We start from the raw sequence: 26,349 nt of genomic DNA, 5'->3' as shown, positions 1-26,349 counted from the left end.
TTCTGTAATACTACATACATGGTACAGAAATGTTCAGTAACTGGGCGATGAGTGCCACCCACTACTCAAATCAGTTGTTAGACTGGTGTAATTCTCAATGAAGACTAGTATGTGACTTAATGTCCTTCACCTTCTGCCCTAATTACCAAGAATTACTGCAATATCCGTTAGTCCTGTGTATCCTCATGATCATGGAGCACTATATTTGGTTTTTGCACTAATTCTACGTTGGTGTACCTTACAAGAACGTGGTGTTGACACGACATGCTGTCCACCACCTTGAGCCATGGAAATGTTATAATAGTCCCACTGATTGGTGTACCTAATGTACTACCAAAATGATAACATGAATATTACTACGACAGTTCAGTGTCTTGGCTACACTGATTAATACTTGAAGGAAAAGAAATTCAGATTGTCTCACTTGGTGTTGTGCTTCTGCAGAAAGATATGGACTTTCAGTGCAGCTGCGTGCAGCCTAAAGTGCTACAACCATGATGCAATCCTTACCATTCCTTTCCTAGTTCTTGTAAAATGGTAAACACTTATACAATACGTTTAAATTCTTGTAAAAAGAGTAAAAACTTATACAGTGCATGTGCACTTTATTTTACTACATGATAGGTAAAAATGCTAATGACTTATACAGTGCGTGTGCACTATATTTCATTCCAAGATATGTTATGTAAGAATGCTAAAGCCTTCTACAGTGCGTGTGCTCTTTATTTGACTCCTTGCTATGTTTATTTGTTGTAAAAATGTTTAAAGACTTCTACATTGCGTGTGCACTTTATTTCACTGCTTGATATGTTTATTTATTGTAAAAATGTTTAAAGACTTCCACAGTGCGTGTGCACTTTGGTCATTTTGTTAACATGAATTGTATTCATTACGTATACATTTCTTTTATAATATCCTGACTACAGTGCATGTGCACTTTATATCATTTGTAAATATGATTTGTACTCATTATGTTTATTTGTTGTAAAAATGCTGAAGAGTTTTACAGTGCGTGAGCACTTTTTCGATTTGTTAATATGATTTGTACTCATTGTGTATACCTGATATGTTCTGTACTCAGTGCATGTGCACTATATTTTACTTCATGTTCTGCACCTATATATCTGTATATATTCTGTGATTGTAAAGTTAGATAATTAAGAAAAATTTGTTACTCCTGGCAAGTCCAATTGACTCTCCATCACTGCCAAATTTTTGCCCCCCCAGTGGAGGGTTATGAAAGACGTATACATTGCTGGCGATGGGCGAGGCACAACAGAATCTCTGACCAGAGAGTAGTTTATCGTTAGCTGTTGCTAGTCTGCACTTGACCGCGCGAGTCGACAGTGGTAGTAGTGAGTCGACAGTAGTAGCTAGTCCGTGCTAGTAGGCGGGAGTTGCCATGCGTCGGCTGTGTGCTCTGCTCGCGACTCTGGTCAGGACTCTAGTGGATGAGTATTGTTATAGAAGGTAAAGAAGCAGCCTTGCGCATATTTAATAATGTATGTTAATTGTAATTTAATTTGTTCAAAGAAATGCCTCAATAACAATTTTTATAATACAAAGCAACTCTTTTTAAAAAAAGCATTCATTTCAATTTAAAGAATTTTCAATCCATTATCATCGCATACAAGAATAAAAAAAATAATAAATAAATAAAATATACGCCTGCATTGCACGAAGCTGTGTCGAGAAATTCCAACTTAAGAGCAGATATAATCGAGGTTTTTATTGAGGTAAGAATTTTTGCTTTTTTTATTCAGAATACAGGGCCAAAGGTCAGCACTGCTGTCTTCATAGAATTTTTCAGGTTACAAAACTTTTTTATTATTTTGGTGTTTAGGAATTTTTCTGTTTCGAACTTGACATTAAATGAGAAAAGAATTTTGGGGGAATATTAAGTGTGAATGCATTCTTTGCACAGAGACCCTAAATGGGAGCCAATGTTGTTCAGAGGTTACATTAAAATCAACTTTGTTCAAAGGTTACAATATTTAAAAAATTCATTTACTTTGATAATTGAATTGTGAGGTTGCACTTGGCTCATTATCATTGCCATATTTTTGCGGGGAGGTTACAAGAGTTAGAGGTAGGAGGATATGAAATGTATACCGGCAAATACAATGGAAGCGTTTCTGAAGCAGACAAGTTCTATAATGTAGATAAGTGTCAGGAAATCGTTTCTGAATGTATGTGTATGCAGTGTAGCCATGTATGGAAGTGAAACATGGACGATAAATAGTTTGGACAAGAAGAGAATAGAAGCTTTCCAATTGCGGTGCTACAGAATAATGCTGAAGATTAGATGGGTAGATGACATAACTAATGACAATGTACTAAATAGAATTAGGGAGAAGAAAAATTTGTCGCACAACTTGACTAGAAGCAGGGATCAGTTTGTGGGACATGTTCTGTGTCATCAAGGGATCCTCAGTTTAGTTTTGGAGGGCACTGTGGAGACCGAGAGTTGAATGCACCAAACAGATTCAAAAGGTTGTAGGTTGCAGCAGGTACTGTGAACTGGAAAAGGATACAGTAGCATGGAGAGCAGCATCAATCCAGCCTCTGGACTGAAGACCACAACAACAACAACATGATAAAGGTTATAATTTTCAATTTATTCTGAAGTACTGTGTTCAAAATACAATAAACATATACTACCTGCACAGGAACTAAACCTATGTTATTGAAGATAAAGCATTTACTACTAAAAATATAGGAAGCACTGTATTGTATAAAGCCCACTTAGTACCTTCCCTAAAATATTTGATTTGAGAGAACTGAACAAATATTACTCCTCACATCTGTTCAACATTCATTGAAGTGAAAATTATGTTGCAGCTATTTATGATGTCATATACAGTTGTGCCGATATTACGAAACAAAAAGAAACAGTTATATATCTCCAAATTTGTAGCCAAAAAGTTAAGGCATATTATGCATTCAAAGTGAGAAAAGATGTTAATGATCACTGTAGTTCTGGATTAGATGTATTAAGAAGTGGTTCATGAGGATAAGAAAACACTACCTGAATTTTCTAATGTCAATCCAGTCTGTTATTTAATAACTGCTGGAGTTTGTTTGACTGTATAACTATAGTAAAGAGTCTATTGGTTGGCTAAACAGTTTAAACAGTAACAATACTTTACATGGTCTTAATTGTGGTGGAGTACGTATAGCTAGAGAGAAATTACATGGTTTTGATAAAGAAATCAGTACTGCTTATAAGAAACATAGTTGTTTTTATCATGGCTAAAAAATATTTTAAAACTGTAACGATTAATAATGAAAATAACGAACTGATGGATGATCTATATGAATAGAAATCTACAAGCAGTACAGAAACACAGAATTATGGATTCAACTTAGCAATGTCATGAGCATGTGTTTGGATTCCTTCAATAGAATATAAAAAACTTAAGAAATTATCACAGTTACTTCATGTTATTAAACCTCTGAATCCAAGAGACGCAATTTACAATGGTCGAAATAATACAACAAAATTAAAAAGTAAATCAGATGATGTTATGATAACAGTAAAATATTTTGATGTCTGCAATCTTTATCCATTTCTACAATATTCTATTAATATCCTCATTGACATCCAACAAAAGTTAATAGACTGAGATGTTATCCTAAAATTGAAAAAAAATCGTGAAACGTAAAGTATCAGAAACTAGAGGATTTTATCTCTCAGGTTTGCCAGTATGGGTAAAGGGTGATAAAAGATAAGAAGAGTTGTTTCCTTTGTGATTCAAATATGCACAACAAAGGTAAATATATTGAATTACAACAACTGTGAAAGAAGTTTTATTGGAACTTCGAAAACTGATGAAGTACAGAAACCTTTGGAAAAAGGATATGAAATTTTAGATATCTATGAAGTGCGTGATTTTAGAAGTAAAAGAAACATGTAGTTTAAAAATTATGTGACTCGTAAGAACAATTTAAGCCTATTGACTCAAAAGTTAAACTAAAAAATTTATTAAGAGACAATTGATTTCTTTATGAGATAAAAATTAGAAACAATTCCTCATGCCTTTGATTCCAAGGAGATATATATCGAAACAGCAATAGAAAATATGTGTATTGTATTGTGATAAGAAAATGGGAAATCCAGGAAAACATACTTTGACTATTCAGTACAAGTAAAATTTGGAAAATTATAATATTCAGGTATAGTAGAATGTATTAAAGATTTACAACCATTTTATGATACACTATTGGATGATCAATCAAATAATATAGATATAAATTTAATAATTACAATATGGTACACACAAATTACAGTTTCAAGAATTATTAAATGCAAAATAATACACCAACAGACATTTTTGTGGCAGTATTCACTATATCAAATGCACAGCCTTGTGAGATAAGCTAGGAGATAGGTTATATATTTTGATATTGGGCATCAACTGGACCTAAAAATTATAGCTTTGGAAAAAGTTATAAGACTACTGATATAAAAATAAAGGTGTTTCTTTCACACTATAAGAGTATTCAAAAGTTGAATGTTGAACTTACAATAGGGTTAATTGAGAATGATATTAATGAAAAATACGATTAGAGAACAATGAGATAAACGGGGTCATTAACACAAATTATTCAGTGAATGAGGAGGGTAAGAAAGAATTCTTATTTCATTATGTTAAAAGAGCAGATCGAGAAATTTTACATACAGTGCCATATGGTTATTAAAATGAAATTATGGTTATATTTTATCTAATATTAACATTAAATTTGTATTTTTAACTTCTATAAAACAACTATATACCTACAAAACTGTTTTCGGATGGTATTCTCTGTTTTCTAAATCTGTTTACCCTCTAATTTCCTTATTTGATTCGTAATTTCGAAAATCAGGACAAATGTTTAAATGAGTAACAGAAAGTAAGAATTCTGAAAACTTTTTTAATATATCAGGCCTTATTAACTGTAAGTAGGCCTCACTTTCTTCTTTATCAAATATTGGGCAATGTTATAATTAGTATATAAATAGTCATATATGGTATATACATTTTATTTGATTATTATTAAGGTTTTAATTAATTTACAACCATTTCTTCCAATCTTTATGACAATAAGTAATTTTATTCTATTTCTGTTTCCTCCATCAGAATTTCAGAAAATAGTTCGTTATTGAAACAGTGTATGGAACAAATAGTTTTTCTTTCTGACTTAAATAATTTTGTTCCTTTTTCAAATACATATGTCTTAAATAAGTCAAAAGCTTGAATAATATGCTGTTCTCCATTTACAACATAAAATTTTGAAATCTTAGTAAAAATTTGCCCCTTTGTCAATGGAGCCACTACCCAAAATGTTCAATAATGCACACAAATCTAATTTGTTCAAACACATTAGTGAGATATAAGTCAAAGTTTTATATAACCTTACATGACGTGAATATTTAAATAGTGGATATGGGGAGAAAATTATTTTGAAATTATTTTTGCAAACAGATACTATAACTTAATTACTGGCCTTCACTTTAATTTTTTTTGTTCGAGATGCTAATATTAAGTTGATATACAAGGGAATGAATAAACATAGAAATAATTATAATGAGTTTCATGGTTTGTAATTTTTAGTGTTAATACGTTTAAAAATTTTGCCTTAGTTAATTTAAGGAAAAAAATTTATTGTTTGTTTTTGTCTTTTGTAGTCTTCAGTCCTAAGAGTGTTTTGATGCAGCTGTCCATCCTCTGCAAGCCCCTTCACCTCCGAATTACTACTGGGATCTACATCGTTCACAATCGACACACTGTACTCATTTCTTGGTATCATTCTACGATTTTTCCTCCATACTTCACTCCAATACTAAATTCGTGATCCCTTGATGTCTCAGAATGCGTCCTATCAAGTTATCCCTCTTCTGGTCAAATTGTGCTATTAATTCCATCTTCCCAATTCCTCTCAGTACCTCCTCGTTAGTTCCATTGTAAGGTGGTGTCATTTTCATTTTTGTATGTAAACGATGTGCAGGTAGGGGAGAGGTCAAATTAAGTCACTGTTAAACGCTCATTGGTCTTGTTGTGGCACAGTCTTTGCCTCTGTGGAGTCTGATACAGTATTAATTGAAGTGTGGAAGTGGATGCAAGTATTTAGTAGTGCTGTGTTGACTTGAGATTGTATCTGTTACTCTAAGAAAGGTTGATTGTAAAGAACAGAATAAATGAATAAGTCATATATACTGGAAAGTGAAGAGAATATTCATTTTGAATATCGTTAGCATTATTGAAGAGGAGATGTTTGAGGTAATACTGCAGCCCTATTCACCTAATTTGTGGCAATGGTTATTGGGAACTAACTATATCGGTTTACTTGCTCAGGGCTGAGAGAAAGACCACCCCAATTCCCTGAGTAATGGTTTAACACATTAATTGATTAAACAATTTGACTGTTATGTAAATTTTCTGTTAATATTGGGCAAATATAGTGGGAAGGTTACAATATGACCTACCTACCTGATTTTCAACATTCCTCTTTGTCAACATATTAAGAAACATTCTCTTCTCGTTTTGTCTACACTATTTATCGTCTGTGTTTCACTTCACACTTGGCTAGATTCCAGACAAATACTTTCAGAAAAGACTTCTTAACGATTAAATCTATTTTTGATGCTAAAAAAATTTCTGTTCTTGGGAAATGCTTTGCTTTTGACAGTATGCATTTTAGCTACAATCACTCATTTAGCTGCACAAATACCAAAACTCATCTACTTCTTTAAGTGTCTCGTTTCGTTAAAATCATCTAGCTTCTCTTGACTGTATACCATCATCCTTATTTTACTTGTGTTGAGTTTAGTACACTTCCTACTCTCAAAAGAAAGTCAATTCCGTTCAACTGTGTTTCCAAGTCTTTTGTTGTCTCTGACAGATTCGCAATGTCATTCGCAGCCTAAAGGTTTTTATGTTCTTTCCCTTAACTTTTACTGCTAATCCATATAAATGGTTGGTTTCCTTTCTGCTTGTTCATTGTACAGATTGAATGACATCGGGGATAGGCTACAAACCCGTCTCACTCCCTTCTAAACCACTGCCCTCCTTTCATGCTCTTAGCCTCTTGTAACTGCCAACTGATTTCCGCAAAATGTGCTAATAGCATTTCGCTTCCTATATTTTACCTCTCTACCTTCACAGTTTCAAAGACAGTATTCTAGCCAACATTGTCAAAACCTTTTTCTAAGTCTACAAATGCTATAAACGTAGGTTTGCCCTCCTTTAACCTATATGCTAAGGTAAGTTGCGGGTGTGTATTGCCTTGCGTGTTCCAAGATTTTTTGTGGAAACTATACTGATCTTCCCACAGGTTGGCTTCAACTGGTTTTCCATTCTTCTGTAAATAATTTTTGTTAGTATTTTGCATCCTTGACTGATTAAACTGATAATTCTAATACATGTCAACAACTGCTTTCTTCCGAATTTTAATTATTATATTCTCTTTAATGTCCGAGGGTATTTCGCCTGTCTCATGCATGTTGCACAGCAGATGGAAGAGTTTTTTCATGGCAGCTATCTCAAGGCTATCATTGTTGTGATAGATTATCCACTACTGGTGGGGCCTCCTTTGGACTTAGATCTTTCAGACCTCTGTCAATTATTTCTTGCAGTGTCATATCTCCCATTTCATCTTCATCTATAACCATTCCCCTTCCTATTACCTTACCTTATAGTTTATCTCCGTTGTTCAGTCCCCATATATACTTGTTCCAACTGCCAGCTTTCCCATCATTTGTTGGTACTAATTATACATTTGAGCTCCTGATATTCATACAGTTACTTCCCTTTACACCAAAGGCTTATTTTCCTATGAGTGGTATCTTCCTTTCCTCTAATTATAATCCTTACATATGTCCTCTAGCCATTCCTCCTCAGCGATTTTGCACTCCCTGACAATCTCTCTTTTTCAAACATCCATATTACGTTTCGCCCACTTCATTTCGTGCATTATATTTTCTTCTTTCATCACTTAAATTTAATATCTCTTGCGTTGTACAGGGATTTCTACCTATTGCCTATTACCTATTTATCACCAGAATGAGATTTTCACTCTGCAGCAGAGTGTCTGGCACAGTTGTAAGATCGGTTACTGCTGCTACAATGGCAGGTTATCAAGATTTAAGTGAGTGTGAACTTGTTGTTACAGTTGGTGCACGAGTGATGGGACACAGCATCTCCGAGGTAGCGATAAAGTGGGCATCTACCCACTACTATTTCACGAGCTTGCCGCGAATACCAGGGATTCTGTCAACCATCAAATCTCCGACATCGCTGCGTCCAGAACGGATCCTGCAAGAAGGAGATCAACGACGACTCAAGAGAATCTTTCAACGTGACAGAAGTGCAACCCTTCCGCAGATTCCTGCAGATTTCAATGCTGGGCCATCAACAAGTGTCAGCGTGCGAACCATTCAGCGAAACAAGATCGTACGGGCTTTCGGAGCCGGAGGCCCACTCGTGTACCCTTCATGACAGAACGACACAAAGCTTTACACCTCGCCTGGGCCCGTCTAAAACCGACACTGGACGTGTACGGGTTCAGAGACAACCTTATGAATCTATAAAGCCTGATAGTCAGCAGGGGACTATTGACGCCGGTGGACGGTCTTTAATGGTGTGGGGTGTTTTCAGTGGGAGTGCTCCTATGTGGCCTCTGTTACGTCAAGACACGACTCTGACAAGTGACAAGTAGGAAACCATTCTGCTTCATGACCTACATCCATTCATGTCCATTCTGCATTCCGACTGACTTGGTCAATTCCAGCAGGACAATGCGACACCCCATACGTCCATAATTGCTACAGAGTGGCTCCAGGAACACTCTCTGACAACACGTACGCTGGCTACCAAACTTCCTAGACATGAACATTATTGAGTATATCTGGGATGCCTAGCAACGTGCCGTGTTCAGAAGAGATCTCTACCCCTCGTACTCTTACGGATTTATGGACAGCCCTGCAGGATTCACGGTGTCTATTCCCTCCAGCACTACTTCAGACATTAGTCGAGTCAATGCTACGTCGCGTTGCGGCTCTTCTGCCTGTTCGCGGATGCCGTACAACGTATTGGGTTAGTGTACCAATTTCTTTGGGCCTTCCGTGTATCGCGTGTTGAGGCTGATGGCTGAGACAACTTAGTAATTTTCGTAACGTTATCAAAACTACAATGCAATACCGCATTTTACTCGTCCTGTCCTAACTACCTGGACCAGATAGCGTTTTGACTTATGAACTGGCTAGCACGTAGTAGCCACCCCACTACTCTCAAAGCACTATGAGTGAAGAGTACTGTCACAGAGTTGAAACAGCATCGAACAACCATCTACATTACTGGCCATTAAAATTGCTACATCAAGAAGAAATGCTGATGATAAACGGGTCTTCATTGGACAAATATATTATACTAGACTTAACATTTGATTACATTTTCAGGCAATTTGGTTGCATAGACCCTGAGAAATCAGTACACAGAACAACCACCTCTGGCCATAATAGCGGCTTTGATACGCTTGGGCACTGAGTCAGACACAGCTTGGATGGCATGTACAGGTACAGCTGCCCATGCAGCTTCAACATGGTATTACAGTTCATCAAGAGTAGTGACTGGCGCATTGTGACGAGCCAGTTGCTCGGCCACCATTAACCAGACATTTTCATTTGGTGAGGGATCTGGAGATTGTACTGGCCAGGACAACAGTCGAACATTGTCTGTATCCAGGAAGGCCCGTACAGGACCTACAATATGCGGTCGTGCATTATCCTGCTGAAATGTAGCGTTCCGCAGGGATTGAATGGAGGGTAGAGCCACGGGTCGTAACACATCTTAAATGTACCGTCCACTGTTCAAAGTGCCGTCAATACGAACAAGAGATGACCGAGACGTGAAACCAATGGCACCCCATACCATCACGCCGGGTGATACGCCACTATGACGATGATGATTACACGCTTCCAATGTGCGTTTACCGCGATGTCGCCAAACACGAATGCGACCATCATGATGATGTAAACAGAACCTTGTTTCATCCGAAAAAATGACGTTTTGCCATTCATGCAACCAGGTTCGTCGTTGAGTACACCATCGCAGGCGCTCCTTTCTGTGATGCAGCGTCAAGGGTAACCGCAGCCATGGTCTCCGAGATGATAGTCCATGCTGCTGCAAACGTTGTCGAACTGTTCGTGGTGATGGTTGTTGTCTTGCAAATGTCCCCAACTGTTGACTTAGGGATCGAGACGTGGCTGCACGATCCGTTACATGCGGATAAGATGTCTGTCATCTCGAGTGCTAGTGACACGAGGCCGTTGGAATCCAGCACGGCGTTCCGTATTACCCTCCTGAAATCACCGATTCCATATTCTGCTAACAGTCATTGGATCTCGACCAACGCGAGCAGCAATGTCGCGATACGATAAACCGCAATCGCGATAGGCTACAATGCGACCTTTATCAAAGTCAGAAACGTGATGGTACGCATTTCTCCTCCTTACTCGAGCCATCACAACAACGTTTCACCAGACAACGCCGTTCAACTGCTGTTTATGTATGAGAAATCGGTTGGAAACTTTCCTCATGTCAGCACGTTGTAGGGGTCGCCACCGGCGCCAACCTTGTTGTGTGAATGCTCTGAAAAGCTTATCATTTGTATATCACAGCATCTTCTTCCAGTCGGTTTAATTTCGCGTCTGTAGCACGTCATCTTCGTGGTGTGGCAATTTTAATGTCCAGTAGTGTATATAAGAAACATGAAGTGGGGAAGGTGCCTCCATATATGAAGTCATCTGAGAACTTAGCTGCCTTGTTTTCAACGTTATGTTGAGCGATATAGTCGTATGCAAGCACGGAATCAAGTGTTTCTGTTTTATCACGTAATAACATTTATTAATCTCAGTCACGTATTTCTCTTTATTTATTGCTTGCACGACGCATTTCTGGAAATGTTCCAAAAATTTGAAGTTGGATGTTTCATGTTCTGTGGTATCTCAAGCGATGAGCTAGCTGCTGCACTATTCTGGTTACTTGAATGTTAACATGCCCATTTCTATAATTGCCACTTTATCTGACTCAATAGATATTGGTAAATTTCAATGTAACTTCTACTTGTAGTTAATACAGGTTTGACTTGGACACCATTAGGCTAATTTCACCCTTGGAAGTATTGTTTAACGTCTCTATCAAAGAAATATGATAGTATATGTTTTACAGAAAAAAACAGGCGAATGTAGTCGTAAATAAAAACTTTTAATACACAGTTCGTAGACTTAATTATCGTTGCTGTTATGGAGAATTCCAGATATTCGGGCTACAGCTTTCTGCTTTACCGTCTTGGCTACTGTGTGGTTTTTGGCAATTGAAATGGAAGGAAAGACTGTCATATTTCATCTTTTACGTGTTTCAGATTTTTGATTCTAAGTAAGGAGCATTTGACACAAACCCTAAGAGAAGAAGAGTGTATGTAACTATGTTTACTGGAAAGTCACTTATTTCCTACCCATCGTTGTGTTAGCTCCTTGTTTTCCCAAGGAATCCTGTGCAACAAAAAATAGTTGCTGAATTACAGTTTACAGGGTGGTCAGAAAATGTCTGAAACGCTTGTAGTGATGTTGTAGGGAAAGTTGTAGTGAGACATAAATGTTAAGAAAAAAATTTGATACGTTGCGCCGTTTCCGAGTTATTTAGCATTGAAGTTAGCCAATCAGATCGTCGAGCGAGCTTATTCAAGTTTCAGCTAACGAGACAAAGCACTCGTTGGGCAACACCGGCCGTGGCAGGCCGCTTGAATGCGAGCGCGCGACGCCGCGATTGGCTAAATTCTATGCTAAATAACTCGGAATCGGCGCAACGTACTGCATTTTTTTCTCAACATCTATGTCTCAGTACAATCTGCCCTACAACATCACGACAAGCGTCTCAGACATTTTCTGACCACCCTGTATAAACGCTTACTTCATGTACCTCATTTGGGGAATAAGAGGCTTGCTGGGAGAGTTTTAATTTATTCAAGATGGGGCACTCCCCGAGTGATACGCCCATCTCCTCTGTCTGGGAACTTGATTTCTGATTGCGGCGTTCTTGATGTCACCACCCCGCTCCTCCCCTGTCCCCCATTTTCTCTCTTAAAAACCCGTTCCTCTCTCCTCTCCCACTTTCTCTCCCATCACCCACTTCTGAACTGGTTGGAAATACACTCACTCTGTGCTGACCTGCTGGAAACGAAGGATGTGTGGTACTGTCTTTGGAATTGTGTTCATTTCTTTATATGTTTATTACCCTGCAGGAATGTTTTCCTAAATTTTGGAAGGAAACAGAACTGAGGATTGCCCTACAGCCCTCCTGCTTGAAATTCAAATAAACAGCAATGTTTAAAATCGGCTGGACGATTGATAAATGCACAAAACGAATTCGTCCACACGTAGTAAAGCGCTCAAAAATCGATAACTGATAGAAAACTATATTCTCGGCTGCACATCGAAAGGCGGTTTTGAAGTACCACATGAACTTCGAACTCAACAGGGAAAAACAGCTGAAGAACTTAGACGAAAGAAACACCTGTTGTAATAACACATTACTTGCTACAGATTTAGTAACTTCGTCTGTGAAGGTATGACAACGCACATATTGGTAAAGGTCGATGAAATAGTCACACAACAACACAAGATATTGCGAGAAAAACATCGATGGAAATTGTCCTAATTACATAGTGCTAATAAACGATACTGAAACAAAATTATAAACTGCTCTACACAGACAAATCATGTTTTAGAAAAAGCGCACGCCACTTGTAACTTGTCCTATCACGAAAAAAGAGCCATAAAATAACATTGGTAAGATCCTTCTAGAGCAATACACAACAGCAGCCGCCCACAAATCACCTGCTGGTGTCCCGACGATCCTGCTGCCATGGCGTCTGTTTTTCAAGAGACAGTGTAGCACCAATTGACACTTCACCTGTGGTGGGCTCCTGAGGTTGATACTAGAACCAACCTGTGCTGGTGTGCAGCTGGAGGCGATCTAGTAAATGCTGATAGCGCTCTACCTCCTGTCCTGTGGGAGCTCAAATCTATGTCTAAAACATTGCAATATGTCTCATTGTCAGAGACGATACTGATCTACCAGCTCCTTCTAAGAAGAGATATGCTCACAAAGGTTTCTAGACCACCCAGTGAAGTCGACAAGTCCTTGCATTCCAGGAAAACTGCGACTGTAGCTTTGTCGGAAACAATACAAAATTATTCACTGTCAAAGGTAATACCGATCCTTTCCAGCAAAGATATGTTCCCCTCCTTCTCGTTTCTTCTAATACGGAAACCATCTAATAGAGGCCATCAGCCTCTGCCTGTGAAAGACAATGTAACACCTGCACAATAGCATGACAAAGGTTCTTATCCTAACACACTGAGATAATGAACTTGTTCCAACTTGCCGGTCAGAGTTCTTGTAATCCTATTTGCTGCCACCAACATAGGTGGAGGCGACAGAGGTTATGTAGACTCTATACGCTCCACAGTCATCTTTATTCTGCCTTAGTCAACAATTGTGACTGTTTCCCTCAATGTGATCGCCATGAAGAATTGCTCATACACATGCAATGCCAGCAGGAAACACCTGAAACTAGTGGAAGACGAATAACGATGTAAGTACATATTTTCGTATTCAGCGATTCAGATTTCTTTAAAACCATGTACCTGTGTATGTCCGTGTCTGTGTACAAGTTCCTCTGCAGCTGTGTACTTGTACGAAAGTTAACCTGAAAGTAATGCACTGCATTTTATTTTCTTCAACAATTCTCTATTGAACATAATGAGATCTACATAACAAAGACTGGTGTTTTATCTACACATTCCATTTTTCCAAGTAATGTCCCATGCCGTTCTGTGGCCTTCCACCAGCCCGAAACTACGACGTGTAAGCACTCTTGGTGCCAATCCCTGTCCCGGTGGCAGAGTCAGTGCTTTTCTGTGTGAACCACCTCCTCATCGTCCTCGAAATGTCTTCCACGTCTAGCGTCCTGTAATGGTCCAACAAGTCCCAGGGGACTATGTCAGGGCTGTCAGGTGTGACAGCCGTGGAAGGTCTCCCCGGCGGCTGCAAATCTTGGAGCTCCGCCGAACCGCCTTCTGATGACCTCATTCTCTGTGACAAGCGACTATCTCTACATCTGTTAACAGCAGATGCTCCGCAGACTTCGCACAAGCGTTTGTGAATATCACCCACGGTTTATTTCTCGGCAGTGAGAAATTCAATGACGGCACGTTGGTTGTAACGAACATCACCTACAGACGGCATTTTGAAACTGTACTGCAGTTACGCTATCTGCCGGAAGGGGCAGAAACATGGCGCGCACAGTCAGAAGACTTCAAATTATACATACGTAATGTTTCTCATTATTAGCATTGTTTTCGGCTGAGAAAAATATAGCCGGTGCATTACTTTCTGGTCAATCTTCGTAGATGGGTAGCACGTTACACGTCGTACATTTCTGTGATAGTTTGCTGTCCTTTCCCTTCATACCATGTATGCATGTGTCTGTACAAGTTCCTTAGCACCTCTAAACTTGTAGATCGGTAGAGGGCTACTCTTCCTACACTTCAGTGGTAGTTTGCAAACCTATCTCATCTTACCATATACCTGTGTACAGGTTCCTCAGCAGATATTTCACTTATAAATTGGTAGGAGGCCACACATCGTACGCGTCAGTGGTAGTCTGTCCTTTTATGCCGTGTGTGTGTGTGTGTGTGTGTGTGTGTGAGAGAGAGAGAGAGAGAGAGAGAGAGAGAGAGAGAGAGAGATTGTGTGCGTGTGTGTCTGTGTGAGACAGAGAGAGGGAGAGAGAGAGAGAGAGAGAGATCAGATTTTCAGATTTCGTAAACCAAACGAGGTTAAAGGTTACAGCAGAGTTAGAAGATTATACGATGATATAGTGGTATTGCTCAAAACAAAAGAGCCTGCAGCAGAGTAGTAATTTTGTTCAGTAATAAATGTAAAAATAAGAAGATAAACTATATCCACTCAACCCGGATCGCCGAGAGTGTCAACACCCACCTACTGGAATTCTGGAAGGCCAAGCTGCTACCCACGTCCAATCGCAGACCCACAAACCATTACTTGAATGTGAAGTTTCCGCTAGAAGGAGAGAGATGTAATATACAGATTCCGTCTCGGGGGAGTTGTGGCGTGAGGAAGAGCATCCGACTATCACTAACATTATCATAAGACATGCAACAATGTCAGCCCCGCCGAGAAACACGCGAAATGTAACGAAGAGGAAAAAGAAGAAGCTGATGATAATGTTATATATGAAAGAACTGTGACGTGCTAATTTAGAACAAACAGAGGCTACCTCACGGTGAATGATGATTTTACACCAAAAAAGCACTCTGATAAAATACGCTGAAGTGACAGAAATAATGTAACATCCGCTTTCCCGGCATACTGCAGCAACTCGACATGGCATGGACTCAACAAATCTTTCGAAGTCCCCTGTAGGAATACGGAGCAATGCTGCCTCTATAGCCATCCGCAACTGCGAAAGAGCAGTCGGTGCCGGATTTTGGGAACGGTCCGGCCTCTCGGTTATGTCTCATAAACGATCTATGGGATTCATGTCGGGCGCTCTGGGCTGCCCAATCATTCGCTCGAAGTGTGCCGAATGTTTTTCAACAAATCGCAAGAAGTTGTGGGCCGGTGATATGGCGCACCCTCATCCACAACAATACCATCGTTGTTAGGAAACATTAAGTCTACAGATGGCTGAAAATGGTCTTCAGGTGGCTGAACATAACAATTTCCATTCAACAGTCCGTACATTATGGAGTCAATACCAGCTTGCACAGTTGTAAGTAACTGTTTAGGTTTTTATGCTGGTAACGTCACGTAGCGCTTTATATGAAAATCACTGGCTGTGCTTGGTGCAGTCTGTGGCTTGTTGGCTTTGTTGGAACATTCGCTATTGTAGTGTTGCGCAGTAGGATGTTAACAGCGTGTAGCGTTGTGCAGTTGGAGGTGAGCCGCCAGCAGTGGTGGATGTGGGAAGAGAGATGGCAGAATTCTGAGAGCGGATGATCTGGACGTGTGTCCATCAAAGACAGTAAATTTGTAAGACTGGATGTCATATGATATATATGTATGATATGTACATATATTATGACTTTTGAACAATGTTAAGGTAAATACATTGTTTGTTCTCTATCAAAATCTTTCATTTGCTGACTATGCCTATCAGTAGTTAGTGTCTTCAATAGTTAGAATCTTTTATTTAGCTGGCAGTATTGGCGATCGCTGTTTTGCAGTAGTTCGAGTAACGAAGATTTTTGTGAGGTAAGTGATTCATGAAAGGTATAGGTTATTGTTAGTCAGGGCCATTCCTTTGTATGGATTGTTGAAAGTCAGATTGCCTTGCGCTAAAGAAATTGTGTGTCAGTTTAAGCACAGCCATTTATAATTTTTCTAAGGGGACGTTTCATATGTCGACCCTTAGCCGAGGATACCTCACTGGAATCTTCTGATTTTATCTTGTAGCTTGTGTAATTAGTGTAGCTATGGTTTATCGCTAGCGCATAATTATAGAGAGAATTTCCTTTGTAGTTGTAGTATTTCATTGTTGTACAGTAAAACAGTTGTGGCATGTGTGTAGATTTGCACCAAGTATTTCGCAGCTGCGCTTGCCATTAACTAGATATTATTTTCAGTTCTATGTTAATGTGTTTTCTTACTTTGCTCTTCAAATTGTGCTTTTCTGTGTTATCGTGTAAAATATTGTGACAATAATGGCGTGTGAAGAACGTAATACTAGGCTCCAAAGTAAACTGAGAAATGTCAGTGAAGACGAGAGTAATGTCTTAGCGCCACCGTGTAATGAATTAACTAATGTTCAACAGTCTAATTTGGTAACTGTGCATAGGGAAATGGAGCGGGCGGCAAATAATGTAGTTGAAAGTGAAACAATTAGTGAACAGGGAAGCATTATTGATCGATCGGTCGGCTACAGCTCGTCTCAGGATTCCGAAATGACAGGACACAATCTTGCAAATACTGTCGATTCATGTTTTGCGTCCTCACCGTTTTCTCAAATAAGACAAGACACATTTTCTGCTTTTCGAAATGCGAGTATTGCTGGTTCAAATGCACTGCCGAATAGCACTGCGGAACACGTTTCAGACACCAGTGCATTGTTATCAGAATTAATCCAACAAATCGGAAAAAAGCTTCAAAAGTTAGACACAATGGAATAAAATCGGAGACAAACACAGCAAAAGCTATACACAATGGAACAAAATCTTCAAAAGTTAGACTCAATGGAACAAACACTTGAACAAACACGTGAAGGTTTAACTGCTGAGTTACTTGAAATCGAATCGAAATGTCAAAAAGTCTGTAATGACGTAAAAACACAAATTTGTGAGCATTTTCAACCTATCTTTACGCGTCATGAAAATGCATTACAGAATCACGAAGCAGCCATAAAAGAACTGCAAACTATTGTTGATCAAAATCACGACACACTGCATGCTAAAATTGACTCAGTTACATCTACCGATTCGGTTACTCAACTTGCAAATCCTCAGGAAAACTTAAAGGACACAGTAGATACGATTTCAACACATATGGACACTCTGAAACTTGGTTCAGAGAAACACACTGAGGAAATCAGTTCACTATCAGAGAAAGTAGCCGAACTTTCGGATCAGTTCACTAACTTATCAACAAAGGTCGATGATGATCTGGATGACACAAGACTCGTAGCCTTCACTGACACAGAAGAGTATGAACAAATTAGAAAATTCAAACAAAATCAAAATCAAATCAATACACAATACAAAAGAGAAATCCGGGAAGTACAAGATCAGTTGACACAGGTAATACAAGAATTTCATATTTCAGATGACACTCACGCTCCAATACGGAAAGAGAGACATAGAAATACGGAAAAGCCACAAAATAATAATACAGGGCAATTCGGAAATTATAAAAGAAACTGGCAAGGTACACCGAATTTTGAGTTGGAACCGCCGAAAAAAAGTAACAATGACCGATATGCGAATCGCCGACATGATGATTTTGACTATCAGCTGTTCATTACTACACGCAAATGCAAAAAATTTAAGAATTCTGGCAACGACATTCATCCACAAGCATGGCTTTATCAATTCTCTCATTGTTTTCCTCCCAACTGGTCACTGTAGCACAGGTTAGAATTTAGGTGTGGCTACTTAGAGAATGAACCAGCTGTAAGAATGCTATCGGTCATTCACGATTGTCACAGGGAAGGAGAATTTTATCATGCCTTCCTCTCAGCATATTGGTTTCGAGCTACACAAGACCGAATGAAACATAGCATCATAATGATGTAACATTTCGAACAATATGAATTTTCCAGTCTTGTGAAATATTTTGAAGACATGTTGCATAAGAATCAGTACCTGTCAAACCCATACAGTCCCTCAGAACTCATGCGCACTTGATTAATGAAATTGCCTGAACATTTACGACATATTATTTTGGCAGGACGTTGCAATGATGACATTGAAGCATTTCATGGACTGTTACAAGAGTTGGAAATTGACACTGACAATCGCGGAACGCGAAAACAGGAATACAACAATTACAGGTCACAATTCCGCGATGAAAGAAATAATAACTGGACACGACAAGGCTATTCTTCCAACGCAAATCGTGAACAAAACGGACACCACCCGTATCACAACCGTTGGCAGAGTAGTAATAATTACAGGGAAAGATCACCTCTCCGCATAAATGACTATGACACAGACAATCAGAGAAGCAGACAATATGGGAACCAAAATAATTATTATCAAGGGAGACAGAATAACTTCAGACACAATGGGCCACCGCGCAGTTACGATTTCGGGAGAAATTCTCCACCACATGACCGACAAACAAGAAACTAGGGAATCTACTGACATAACGACAGACTTGAATATCATCATAACTGGAGGGATTCAAACAGGGCGGGACCCTCTCGACAAGGTGAATTCTTAGAAGTTAGTTCCCCTAATTCCAATAACAACGTGCGCCAACAAAGTGACAGACAATGACTCGCACCGCATGCAGCCACGTGGGATGGCGGGCTCAGAGAAAAATAACATAGACGCTAACCTTGAGAAAAATTTTAGCATTCCATACTGACGTATACAACATGATAATTACTTTGAAGTTGAAACTCGGCTTACTAGGAAGAGTAAAGGCTTGGACAACATTTCACATGTAAGACCGTTTATTGACAGAAAATCTGTTTTTTAACTTAGTCTTTGCTATAAAATTTTTCACTTCACGTTACTGGTACTCTTTGTCACACTTGGAAACTGTTAACATGCAACTATGTTTTAAAGTTAACTATCCAGTCAAGGACCTAGGGAAGTAATTACAAATGCATTGTTCTAATGAACAGGGGACACAGTGTTATTGTGTGTACATTATTGATTGTTAGTTGCACGATTATGTAACGACTTTAAGGATTACATACTTAGAACATATACTGATAATGAGATTTTAATGCCACATTTCCATTTACTTGAAAAGACATTCTTTATTTGAAGTACTTTCTGTGAGATTAAAGATGACTTTGTATTTGGTTTCTTTGACAGCAACACGATTATATCACGGCGCTACTAATGTGTGACCAAATTTATATTGTTGCTTTTGTGCTGTATCTGTTTTATATCTACACAGCTTTTCTGAATTCTTCTGGAAAGTAAAACATGTTTCAGTAGTAACTTTGGTGGTATAGCAACAATCAGACAGCCTTTCTCGTAGCTCAACAATACATTACAATACAGTACTTTCTTGATCACACTAATGTACGTAATAACTACGATATCTATATGCTTAGCATTTCACTTTTGTTTATGATGAGGTAAGTACATTGACTTCTGCAGAACTTAGCTTATGGAGGACAACAACTACGACACTTCCACAGAATTATCTTACAACAAGACGCACATTAAGCGCTAAAGGACACGTATTTGAGTGACTAATTTTGTACTTAAAACATTTATTATTAAAGTTTTTTGAATTACAAGGATACAAAGGTTTTCTGAGATACATTTCATTCCATTGCTGTAATCTGTAACACCTGAGGGTATAATTACATTAATCCTCAGGGGGGTACACGCCTACTTTGTGTACCATGGGTATAGCAAGCATAAGGAGCACTAGCTAATATGGTATTTCCTTATACAACTTTACGCAATGGTACCATATTTCTCTAACACAGAATTACACAGGTATCTGATCATTTAACTGGGAGAGACAAACATTTCATTTACTGCGTCAGTGACACATGTTTACGCAAATACACAGTTGGATAACTTCACACTTATGAAATTGTGTTTTTTCTGTACTTTGTGAACTGTTCATATTTTTTCAGAGCCATTGTGATACTATGAGAGCTTTGAATGATGTGTTTGGTATGGGATCGTGATTTTTAAAGTACGTTTGAGGTAGATGACACTATTGAAATGAGCAGAGAATTTTTCTTAGGTTTTGAAATTATTGGAGGAAGCTATGACGATTTTGAGATTTGACTGAGGTGTTATGATGCTATTATTACGACGACGATATGTATTATGCTGTTGAGGTATGTTTATCATCAATAAGCTGATACTATATGAGGAATTTGATTATGCTACATATTTATTATGATGAAATATTGAAGAAGTGTCGACGAATATGTATATGTGTAATAAGGTATGGAACAACGAGTAGTGTTCAAGGACTCTGATTTGTGAAAAAGGATGTAGGGAACAAATAATCGTACATTAAGAGTTATGAAATGTGTGTAAATGCGTGAATGTATCACAATGCCAACGAAAATTTTTGGACACTGTTAAATTTATAGGATTTTGCTTCTACGCATTTGTAACACAAATTCTCGACCTGTGAAATTTTTTTATGAGACTGTCACTGTAACGCAAACTGCTGTCGTAAATATTTCGGTAAGAAAGCTAAGTGACCTTGACGTAATGCGTTGTGGATGACCAGCTGTGAGAGTCGCCTGGAGAAAGAGCCATTAGGTGGAGAAAGAAGAGGCCATTAACCTTGATATTGACATTCCTTTGTAGAAAGCATCGCAAATACGACACTTTCTGACATTTACTGAAATGCCTAATGAAATGACGAGAAATACTTTATATCTATACACCTCATTATGACTACTGTCTTTGTAGTTGAGAAATTTCTTTTACTGCCATATGAAATGCCATATGCCTAGTGAATGATGTTTCATGCCTTGCTTTATATATATATATATATATATATATATATATATATATATATATATATATATATATTTGCTCATTTCTATTAATATCTAGTTACACTGCAGCATTGGTTAAAATAAAATTTAACATATGTACTAATATAGATATATTATGCCTATGGATCCAGTAAACAATAATTTTATGATCTACCTCCAAAAAAGAACGAGGGAGCACAAAAGGACTTTTCCCTTCACAGGAATTGCATACAAAATTTTAGCCAATGACTGAGTAACTTGTCTCGCAGAGTAAGTCAAAATGATGCATCACTCTGGTGTTAAGATGTGACATAGGTATTAGACATGGTGATCTTAACTGTAATATTTTTTCTGCTTGGGGTTTGTCATGTTTAGGTATAAGTTATAGCATTTGCTCATACTGTTTGCCAGGCATAGTGCTACTGAATTTCACTTTGTATTACTCTGTTAAGCCAGTTTTACTACTCATTTATTTTTCTTGTTTGCTGCACATTGCCTTATATTAATTGTGATATTGCAATTGCTTTGCTAATTTAGATATACTGCTGCTTGCTTTGCCAATTTGCATTTTTTTGTCATTGCTGTTTGTGTTAATTGTTTTGTACTGCTGCATTGCCTCGTCCCTTAGTTTATGTATCCAAGCTCAGTAGATTTAAGTTAGCTCAAGAGAGGGGGATATAATATCAGAAATTAACTATGGAGAATAGGGAAAGAATGCATTGAGAAGTTGTATGAAAAAGATTTGGGCCAAAATGAGTATTGCACAATGAGAAACAATACGAATAGAAAACGTAAAGCATGCTTGGATAGGAATTTTTTGTGGGAACAAATGAAATAAGAGGAAAGATCTATGGAATGAAGTTTTGGTTTGGACTGCAGCACCAAAGTTACACCGTAATTAAACGCTGTCCTTTCCTTTTGTGTTATTCCGCTATGTGTTTGTGTAGCCTTGTGTATTTGTGTTTTCTTTATCTTTATGTGTTTAGCTAATATGTTCTAGAATTTTTCTAATACTAAGCTACATTTACTATGATGTGTAATACTGTTATCCTCAAATATGATTTGCATTTATAATATGTTATATACTTTGTAAAGAACTTTAGACATTATTTGTTCTGTTTTGTTTTAATGCTCACGTGTGAAGTTGATGTTTCGAAAGTTATTCTGACCTATTATGTGTCTACTTACCTCATAATTCCTGTAACACTGATGTATATGTTATTTTGATTCTTTTGTAAAGCCCGTATTACCACAAATGTTATCTGTATTGTTATGTTCTTTAATGACGTATTTTGTATCTTTGTAATTGTATTCTTATGTTATAAAATTGTAATGGACTTCAGTTCATCAAATTAAGTAACTTGTAAGCATACATTTCACTGCACACATTTCTGTTGTTCATAGTATGTGCACAATATGTGAGAAGTTGGGACTGTTAGTGTTTGCACATGTGTTAATAATTCGGGAAGGGACTGGTTAACAGAATTGCTGGTTCTAAGGACATTTCAAAAAAAAAATTTTTATGAGTGCATAAGTAGTGGTTCATGGACTTGCTATATTGTCCGCAAGACTCTTCGATGGTGATTGTGCACCTGCACAGTCGCAACAGAATGCTGCTGGCCGCCTCTACAAGGACTGCAGTGGGTCTGCACCTTTGATGACCCACCAATACCATTATTTCTTCAAGGACTGCACTGGGTCTGCACCTCTGGTGGCCCACCAATACCGTAATCTCTACCAGGACAACAATGGGTCTGATCTGTGATGACCTACCTACCAATATTCTTCAAAACTTCGACTGACTCAGCGGTGGATTTGCTCTGTTGAGGCCCATTAGCTGTCAGCATGTCAAGAGTCAGCACTGTCTTTCCATTGGAAGGACAACACTACTTCTTAAAAACTGCATGGTAATCCTGTACTTCCATGTGAATTTTCTTTTACTACTCAGACTTTCAAAAAATAGCGCTGCAATTTTACTGTGATGAATGATCAGGACTGTCTTTGTGGACTGTGAAAAAGTTTTAGCTTTTGACCAGCATTGTATCAATAAGTGTGTGTATTTGATTTCTTTGTTATTGTAATTATTAAAATCTTTTTTCAAATCTGTATTGGCCACTACCCAAAACAATTTGTAAAATTTTTTGTGGGGGGTGTGGGGGCTATGTAAGTAGGTTGTTTAGGTTTTTATGCCGGTAACGTCACGTAGCGCTTTATATGAAAATCACTGACTGTGCTTTGTGAAGTCTGTGGCTGGTTGGCATAGTTGGAACATTAGCAATTGCAGTGTTGGGCAGTTGGATGTCAACAGCACGTAGCATTGCGCAGTTGGAGGTGAGCCGCCAGCAGTGGTGGATGTGGGGAGAAAGATGGCTGAATTTTGAGAGTGGATCATCTTTAATTGTGTCCATCAGAGACAGTAAATTTTTAAGACTGGATGTCATTAACTGATATATATATATATATATATATATATATATATATATATATATCAGTTCATGACATATATATATATATATATATATATATATATATATATATATATATATACATATATATAATGACTTTTGAACATCATTAAGGTAAAAAAATTTTTGTTATCCATCAAATTCGTCCATTGCTGACTATGCCTATCGGTACTTAGTGCCTTTAGTAGTTAGAATCTTTTATTTAGCTGGCAGTATTGGCGCTCACTGTTTTGCAGAATTTCGAGTAACGAAGATTTTTGTGAGGTAAGTGATTCATGGAAGGTATGGGTTATTGTCAGTCAGAGCCATTCTTTTGTAGAGATTATTGAAAGTCAGATTGCGTTGCGCGAAAAATATTGTGTGTCAGTATAAGCACAGTCATTTTTAATTTTTCTAAGGGGACGTTTCACAGTGCCTTGTTTACAACTACAATCCTATACTTCGTAGGTACTGTGCCACACTCGAATCCCACCATCATCCCTTGCCAACTGAAACTGGAACTCATCATACCAGGTCACAATTTTCCAGTCGTCTAGGGTCCAACTGATACGGTTACGAGGCAAGTACAGGCGCAGCAAGCACTTGCGTCGGTCGTCTGCTACCATTGCCCATTGATGCAAAATTTCGCCACACTGTCCTAACGGATACTTTAGTCGTACGTCTTACATTAATTTTTTCGGTTATTTTACGCAGTGTTTGCTTGTGTTTTAGCACTGACGGCTCTATGCGAACGCGCTGCTCTCGATCGTTAAGTGAAGGCAGTCGGCCATTGCGCTGCCCGTGGTGAGTGGTAACGCTTAAAATTTGGTATTCTGGGAAGACTCTTTACACTGTGTATGTCAGAATATTGAATTCCCTAACGATTTCCTAAATTGGATGTCGTCTACCGGCCTTATTCACGTCGGACACTTTTTCACTTCAATCACCAGAGTACAAATGACACTGCCCTTGTATACATTGTGTACGCGATACTACCGTCATCTGAACATGTGCAAATCCTTATCCTGTGACTTTTGTCACCCCAGCGTAAATATCAAATATCAGGTGTTTTTGCAAGTTTTTTTTTTTTAAATGCAGTGTTTACAAGGTATTAGTTAACAAAGGCCATCATCATTTGCGAGATAGTGACGAAATTATTTGTTTACCGCCGACTATGTGAAATGTTCTGCGAATACCTCATCATGTGATGTGCTGGCAGCTGTCATCGGCGCTGTGGTACCTCTTGGTTGAGCATATTCTGTGAAGTAGTTCTTGGACTGCCACCTACATGTACAGGTAGCACAGTTGGAAGTTGGCTTTCTTCCATCTGTTGGGATATTGAGGAGTCCGTTATCTATATCTCGTGCAGTTTATCATCTTCTGCGCAGCAGTCTAATGATTTGCGTTGTTGGTATCAGATTCTGAGTTGTGTCGGCCTAGATGCGGATTATTCAGTTTTGAGCGTATTTTGAGGCGCATACCAATCATTTCATGAATACCGAATTGTCTCCCTCTGATAGTCTTCTGAGAATCAAATGAGTTGTCACCATATAAGTTGCACACTATATGATGCAACTGGCGCAACGTTCATGTTGGTAGTCTCAGGGCTATTCTTAGAGATAGATGCCTTCATCTCTGTTACTACTATTTCTTCGAAGTTCTTGGAAAAGTCACGGCCCGTCACCTGCTGTGTAATTTCTCTGCGTCGGTATCTAACAGCGCTTTAAGCAGTTGGAAGAAAGAAAAAATTTACAAGAAAAAGAGTGTTTAGAATACGGAACATCAATAAGGAAGATTTGAAAGGAAAACGAAAGGCATTTGAAATTCTACCACAACAAAGAATACAAGAAACAAAGCAGAAATACAAAAATAAGCTAAGCCATGCTAGACAATTAATAAAGTAAGCATACCTAAATTTTTGGCTTGTATTTATTACGATCCTTGATCATGAAATTCAAGGAAGGCAGAATTTTGTCTATAAAACATTAAAAATCTTAAATCAGTCGAAATGAGATAGTTAATGTAATTAACAAAGAACAATGGATAAAATATTGTACAAAACCATGACAGAATGAAACTGCAGCAACAACAATCACGAACGTGGCTCATCAACATAGTGAAACAGTTTACTCAGTAACATTACAGGAACTCCAACAGGTTTTAGAAATCCTAAAACATACCAAAATGTGCAGCCCAAGTGGAATAAATACCAGATTCATTATGTATGGGGTGACGCTGTGTAAGCTAACATATTTACATTTATTCAGTGAAATTTTCCGAAGTTAATACTACATCCCTGCTGAATGAAACACAAGAGGTAAATTATTAAATGATTGAGAAATTATTATGAGCGTTTTAGGTGATAAAAGTCTTTTCATTGTTCCTTACAGAATTTACCAAGTAATAATAAGTAATCACTTGAGAAAAACAGCAGCGTTGCTACTCGAAGATGAACAAATTACATCTATGGAGGTGTACTCCCTGAACAACAACATTTTCACGTTCGAAGAATTCTAGATAAACGAGCCGTAATCAGCCTCGAAAAACACGTTGCCTCTATTGACGTCGAGAAAGCTTTTGACTCAGTCAATAGAAGCGGACAATGCACAACAACGGAAGAAAGTGTACATACAATACATCTTACACAGAA

The sequence above is a fragment of the Schistocerca americana genome, chromosome 3 (assembly GCF_021461395.2).
Source record: "Schistocerca americana isolate TAMUIC-IGC-003095 chromosome 3, iqSchAmer2.1, whole genome shotgun sequence".
In the NCBI taxonomy this organism is placed as follows: Eukaryota; Metazoa; Arthropoda; class Insecta; order Orthoptera; family Acrididae; genus Schistocerca; species Schistocerca americana.
This window is presented reverse-complemented; position numbering follows the sequence as displayed.